The sequence below is a fragment of the Epinephelus moara genome, chromosome 4, assembly GCF_006386435.1.
Source record: "Epinephelus moara isolate mb chromosome 4, YSFRI_EMoa_1.0, whole genome shotgun sequence".
Lineage (NCBI taxonomy): Eukaryota > Metazoa > Chordata > Actinopteri > Perciformes > Serranidae > Epinephelus > Epinephelus moara.
The window spans coordinates 5699380-5706551 of NC_065509.1; the positions used below are offsets into that span (position 1 = coordinate 5699380).

Below are 7172 nucleotides of genomic sequence, written 5' to 3' on the forward strand. Positions count from 1 at the left end.
TTAACTATTTAATATATTTCTAAGTTAACAAATATTGCTGTAAATGTGGTAAAAGGTGACGTTAAAAAATTCACAATACTTTTTTAAACATTGTTTGAAGCTAAATGTGGCAAAATGTTGATGTTATTTTCAGCGTGAGACACTTTACAAACGGCACCCCATAGTTTTCTACCTCTTCAGTAAACATGAATGGCACATTGCTTTTTCTCTGTTTTCTCTATTTTTTAATTGTAAGAAAGCACGTCGTTTTTAATTTTTTTTTAAAATTTTTTAGGACAGACAGTCACAGAAAACTGAGGTTTAGTGTTGTTTTTTTAGCGCTACCTTAAGGACTAAGGTGTGAGTTTGCCACAAGGACACTTTGACTAATAGCTGTTTGCGTAGGTTTGTGGGTTGTGTCAGCCTGTCTGTGTAAAGTTGGATGTGTTTGGGACTCTGCATGTGTAGGAGACACATAGTAGAATAAATATTTAGGTGTAGGTGCAGTCAGTGCCGTGGCACAGTGGAGGCACAGACTGCTGTTGATTATATGGTTTCAGTCTCTACACATTCAAGAAAGAGTGATTGCCTGTCAATGACCACACACACGCGCACACACTTACTCACAAACCTCCACATAGGCTTGAAATGTGATTTATCAAACTTGGCCTGTGCCTTCTTTGCTGTAGCCCTCAGGACTGGAATTGCTTAACAGTTTTTTTTTCTTTTGCAGATGAAGAGCAAAGAGTGATTTGTTGAACTAAAAAAGTGTGAGGAGTCACCTATGTCATCCATTTAATCCCACTGCTGTCTCCCCCTACGGGCACCCATACTGACAGGCTTTTGGGTTGGGGTATGGGAGCTGAGTGCTGTGATTAAGGCAGAGGCGCTGAGAGGCATGAGCCACGGCCAAACCCATTTCTGTGTTTGGCTGTGGGAATGGAATCAGTGACTTGACGGGCCTCATTTCAACAAGCACAGAGTATTAGGTAAAGATTTTGAATTATGACAGCACACACTATTAAGTAAATAACGACAGCAATCTTGCCTAAAATGTTAACGAGCATTTTCCATCTTTAACTTAATTTCTTTTCAAAATGAATTTATCTTTTACTCACTTAAAGCTGCAGTAGGTAGAAAGCCTGAAAACGGTTGATTTTTCAGTCTCATCTGAGTTAGGTTTCGTTCGTCTCCGCCCTGAGCCCCTCCTACCAGACGAGCATGCGAGTATTTTATCCTACTTGGTTCTATTTCTCCCTCTCTGGGAGCCTCGGCTCTCCCTCACCGCGCAGCAGCCCTCCCCATCCCTCCCTCGTGGCCCCACACATATACCCCGAGGCTCGGCTCTCCCTCTCCGCGCAGCAGCCCTCCCCATCCCTCCCTCGCGGACCCGCACATACTCCCGAGCCTCGGCTCTCCCTCATCGCGCAGCAGCCCGCCCCGCACATACCCCCGAGGCTCGGCTCTCTGCGGAGAGCCCTCGGCTCCGCTCCCACGGCCGACCCTCATGCCCTCCGGCCGGGCCCGGCCACACCTCACCCTTCCCTCCGGGGCTCCGGGAAACCGAGTTCTGTCTTCCTTTTTTTGGGTTGTTTAGCCATGTAGGCAGTTGTAGCCAATGCTGGAATAGCTATTTTACCTGGTGCACTGTTCACCATTGCCGCTTGCTCTCCCCTTCTGCCGGCGGCACGGGAACGCACATATGCAGTAGAGCAGCCAATAGGAACGCAGTGGTCTGAGCTGACCTTTGATTGGTTGATGCACATTGGCACGATACTGATTCTTTAGAGGCTGAACACAGAGCCATGGTGAGGTGCAGAAACCTATTGTTTGTCTCAGACCACTTGATTTACATTATGCTTAGAGGATATTATAAAATTTTTCCTCAATTTTACCAAAACAATGTTGCCTACTGGAGCTTTAAGTATCCACAGTAAAAGAAATTTTGAACAGGGCTGCCCAAACCTTTGCATGCCACCATATCTCTATTTGACTGGATAGATTTAAGTGTTTCTCCAGGGATATAAGAATCCCGTTAATGGAACATTTTGAGCTTTAGTTGTGAATCATAGTGCAAAATGAGGAAAAGATAATATTCATTGATTTTGATCTTGTATTTATTGATTTCTTTATGTAAGTTTAGATAAACATCATCTGGGTTTTGGCAAGACGGTTCCCTCCCATAATGTGACTTGGCAAGTGAATGGTGTGGACTTCACTTGTATACAAATGCAATGTTGACTTGGGGTTCACAAGGGACACAAACAGTGGGCTTTTGGGGGAAAGTCCTGTGTAGTTTTGACCCATCCATCCATCCATCCATCCAACCATCCCAACCTCCTCTCTACGCAGACGCAGCTATTTATGCGACATCATCTGACTTCTTCCTTTGTTCCTGTCATAATTACTAAGGCAACTAGAGGTCATTGCTTAACAATAAACGTAAATATGGGTCGTAATTAGCTGCTTGCATAGATGACCTATATTGCAGCTTTTTGGAGGAATCCCAAAAATCACAGTTTACTTTGCTTAGCTTTACAGCTATCACACCATTGGTGGAATATATGTTTGATAATAATTGATCAATTCAACTATTATTGGCTACTTGTATAGATATTACCTGCATTGAATTGGATGGCTGGCTGAAGTCAGTGGACTGGTCTGGCCTACCAGGGAGGTTTGAAGTCTGGCCGTACCAGCATGGCATTCTTCGCAAAATCTTGTGGCCACTCCTCGTCTATGAAGTGCCAATCTCAACAGTTAAGACTTTGCAGAGAAAGGTCAGCAGCCTCCTCACAAGATGGCTGGGACTACGAAAGAGCCTAAGCAACATTGCGCTCTATGGACACAGCAACAAACTGGGACTGTGATTCAGGTCCTTCGAAGAGGAGTTTAAGGTGACGAGAAGTATTGCAGTATAGAGACTCAACCGATCCAAAGGTGGCCAAAGCCAAGATTGAATATAAGAATGGTAAGAAGTGGAGGCTAGAGGAGGCTGTTCAGTCAAAGTCAGGACTGCATTACAACAGGCCAGTGGGAGAGGTGACAAGTGGCAGGGCTGGACTGGGATCCCTTTCCCACATTAACATCACTAAAGCAAAGCAAATGTGTTGCCTAGTCCAGAAATAAGTAAGAGCAACAGTTAAGAATGAGAGATCTTACAGGATGGTGGGAATTATGCAACAAGGATTTTGAGCAAGATGGGAGAACTCACCAGCCCCTCAAACCACACCTGGGGGGCAAACTCAAATCACCAAAATGTCAATTGTGCTCCAAGTATGGAACCCAGAAGCACATTCTGAGCACCTGCTCGAGGGCAGTGGGAGAGGAGTGGCACAGTAGGAGGAATGACCAGGTCCTAAGGCTCATTGCTGAACCCACTGTTGGGTGGGCCAAATGTTCCCGCAACGCAAATATTGTGGGAGCGGGCGGTTTGGACTTTGCTGCGGGCGGGAACGGGCGGCTAAAAAAAACACTGCGGGATCTTGGTGCACATGCATAAGCGTTTCCACTCCATATTTATTCATAAATGGACGAATATGCCCTGAACCAGCTTTCATACCAATTTGCCGCTTGCTCCACCTGTCTGTCTGTCTGTCTGTCTGTAAGCTCCATCTGTGATGAGACAAACATGAAAGAAGACGTGCAGTTTATTGTGTTTCACCGGCGACGAGCTGTCATTACGCGCGACAATTACGCATGGCTACGCGCTCTTTATAACTCACTGTGAACCTATGTTGCATAATAAAGATTTCCCCCCTCGTAATTTTTAACTGCCCCCTCAATAACTTCATCCTGGCGCCAGGCCTGCCTTAACCTCAATCACTGCATTTAAAGGTAGAAAAATAAATAAAATACAGAGTAGGAGAATAGAATATGAAACAGCCTTTATTTCATTAAAAACTAAATGAAAACAACTAAATAGGAGCGCTATTTCTGACCAGTGCGTCAAAAGACATGCAGGCCAGGGAAACGAAACAAACAACCCCATGAATCTCTTTATTAATAGCCTATAAAATGACGTGTTTTCTCCTGCGGGACGGGATAAGACACAAAATCATCGATCTCTATTATTGTGCGGGCATAAATTCTCAGAGTTTTGCGGGTGCGGGCGGGAGTGAATATACACATTGCGGGAGCAGGCGGGAGTGTAATACACACGTTGCGGTTGCGGGCGGTAATGGTCAGAAATTCAGCGGGAGCGGGCAGGAGCGGGTTGAGGAAAACAGTCCCGCGCAGGGCTCTAGTGGCAAGTTCCCCAACCACATTGTCACTCACACCTTGAGACCAGATATTGCTCTCCTTTCCGAGTCCACCAAACAAGTTCTGTTGGGGCTAACAGTCCCTTAGGAAGACTGCCTGGAAGAGGCCTTTGAAATGAAGCTTGCCAAGTAGGAGGGGCTGCTCACTGGTTGTCAACAAGCTGGATGGACAGCAAGGTGTCTCCCGGTTGAGGTTGAATGCAGGGGCTTTGCACCCTGGACCCTGTGCAGAGACTTCGGTTCGTTGGGCATCGAAGGAGTGAGGGAGAGAAGGAGGAAGAGAAATCCTCAATCCTCAAACTATTGACTATCAATATATCTACTTGCACAGAGTATACCGAGGCAATTAAAGATATACTGGTATTTTTACAATAATGATATAGGGCAAATAATTTATATCATGAAGTAAAGAAAAAGACCTGTCAATGCCTGAGAAACTTTCCTCTCTGCCTGTCTTCACATTGATGGACGGTGTTTAGTCAGACACTGTGCAGCCATGATCTACTGCTAAACAAATCTGTGCAGATTGAGAGATGAGTGAGCCTTGACGCACATGAATGGAGAGAGGGTATTGATATATCATTAATCCCATCTGTGTTTCAACAACTGATGTTGCCTCTCTGGACATCAGCCAATATTTCAACAGAGACTTATTACATTACATTATTACTCCTCCTGCAGCGCTTCCCCACGAGCCACAGTTTGGACAACCATCTCCCTCCAACAGATAAAAAACAGCCGTTCTGTATTTTTCATGTTACATGTCATTGTCTTTACATTGAGCCAAAGAGTTCCGTAACATTTACAGTATTTTGTATTTACTTTATTAATCCCCCTGAGGGGAAATTCAATGTTTTCACTCTTGCTTGTCAATTACACACAGGTCCGAAGGACACACACATACACAAACAGGACCTATACATGCACAAAGTGGAGAGATGTCAGAGTGAGGGGGCTGCCCTTGGTGAGGCTCCCCGAGCAGCTGGGGGGGTTCGGTGCCTTGGCAGTGCCCAGGAGGTGAACTGGCATCTCTCCAGCCACCAGTCCACGCTCCATATTTTGGTCCGGACAGGGACTCGAACAGGCGACCCTCCGGTTCCCAACCCAAGTCCCTATGGACTGAGCTACTGCCGCGCCAATTTCAATTCAATTTCAATTTGATACTGTCTTTGCATTAATTGAGTCATATTTCAGGTTTATGAGATTATTTCATTCCTGGTAGTGTTGCAGATCCCATATTATTCATGTTGTGTCAATCACCTTAACTGCAGAAAGAACAAGGCCTTTATGTAGAACATGCTTTATCAGAGACACGCCTGTGATCCTTTAGTTTTACTTGTTTTGTAACTATATAGTTCTTCATGTTTTAGTCAGAAGCCACCTTGTTTTCTGACCTGCTCCTGTTTTAATTTGCTGACAATACAAACTCAACACTTCCTCCATGGTAACCTGTTGTCATTCGGCAGCACTAATTCATCAGTACAACAGACTCATACCATAGTCACTACTCAGCTCCTCTCATAATCTCCTCTCTCAAAGAAATACTGTTTTCATCCACTAATGGATCCATTTCGCAACAGACATTTTCAGTTGTCATAGTGGGAAAAGCACAGATGTTATTAAAACAATAATGGCAGTGTGGCAGAGAGCCAATAAGGGGGACCCTGGATAGATTAGCAGGACCCTAAAACTGAAGCAGCGAATGTAATTCAGCCATTATTAATTTTATCTTTTTTTACTCTTGTGCTTTCCCTTTTTCTGACGAATGAAAGTGTTTGCTGTGAAAAAGGCCCATACACTCCATTTGCTTCATATATTTTTGGATCACTATTAAAATCCTTGCGGTCCTGTGAAATCCACCTTATTTCACCAAGAGAGGTAAAAGCTGGTTTTGTTCTAATTTTAGTACATGTAAGTTCTCATTTGAAACCTAACACTCGGAATTGTTTTTCTCCAATGATCAGAATTACTGTAAGTGCTTCTCTCATTGAGTCATGCAAGTTTGAAAACACACTGAAATTAAATTTTTTTTATATCTTTGCCTGAATATTTACTTGAAAAAAAAATGCTACAGAAAACAATAATTAGGAGGTATTAGCTGGAAAACACAATGGGACCATATCAAGAAGCCTCACATGGTCTGAATTCAAAGTACACAGCTCAAAAAAATTAAGGGGGCATTTAAATCACACTTTAGATCTTGATGAACAAATTATTCAAGTTGAAAATCTGTACTGATGTACATTGTATAATTTGTTGAGAACAATATTACGTAACCACGGTCAATGGAAACCAAAATCATCAACCCACTGAGGGCTGGATTCAAAATCACACCAAAAATCAAAGTAAAATATTGAAATCACAGGCTGATCCAATTTGCGCAAATTTTATCACAGCAACTCATAATGTGACTCAGTACTGTGTACAGCCCCTGCTTGCCTATATGACAACCAGTTTTGTGTCGTATCCTGCCAGAAATTTTTCTGACTGAGTGTTAGAATCGGTATGTAACCTTGAACATCTAATTATAGTAATCATTATGTCAACTTGTCATAAACACAAAACGAGGTGCATTTTTTTGTTAATGTCAAGTCGTTATGACAAAGACATCTTCTGGTAATGTCATCCTGGTTAATGTCAAGTTGTCATAATCAAGACAACCCAAACAATGTCAACTAGTCATTACAAAAACCAAATGACACTTAATGACAGCAGTCATAAACGTTTATGACACGTACATAATGTTTATGACAGGTTTATGACCCTGTGATGTCATAGTTATGACAGTGTTACGTCACCCTTACCGTAAAACTCGGAATATAAGTCGCTCTGGCATATAAGTCGCAGTCTATTTTTTAAGGTCTCAAACAGGGAAAACAAGGTTTTATATTACTATTTGTTAATAAAAACGTTATACAAGTTATTCCTACA

The 7172-nt window shown here is 43.1% G+C and overlaps 1 long non-coding RNA gene across 1 annotated transcript in view; it reads left to right on the forward strand.

Moving 5' to 3' along the window:
• Positions 1–7172, forward strand: part of LOC126389362 (uncharacterized) — a 492329-nt gene that overhangs the window by 94583 nt on the left and 390574 nt on the right. The window lies entirely within an intron of this gene.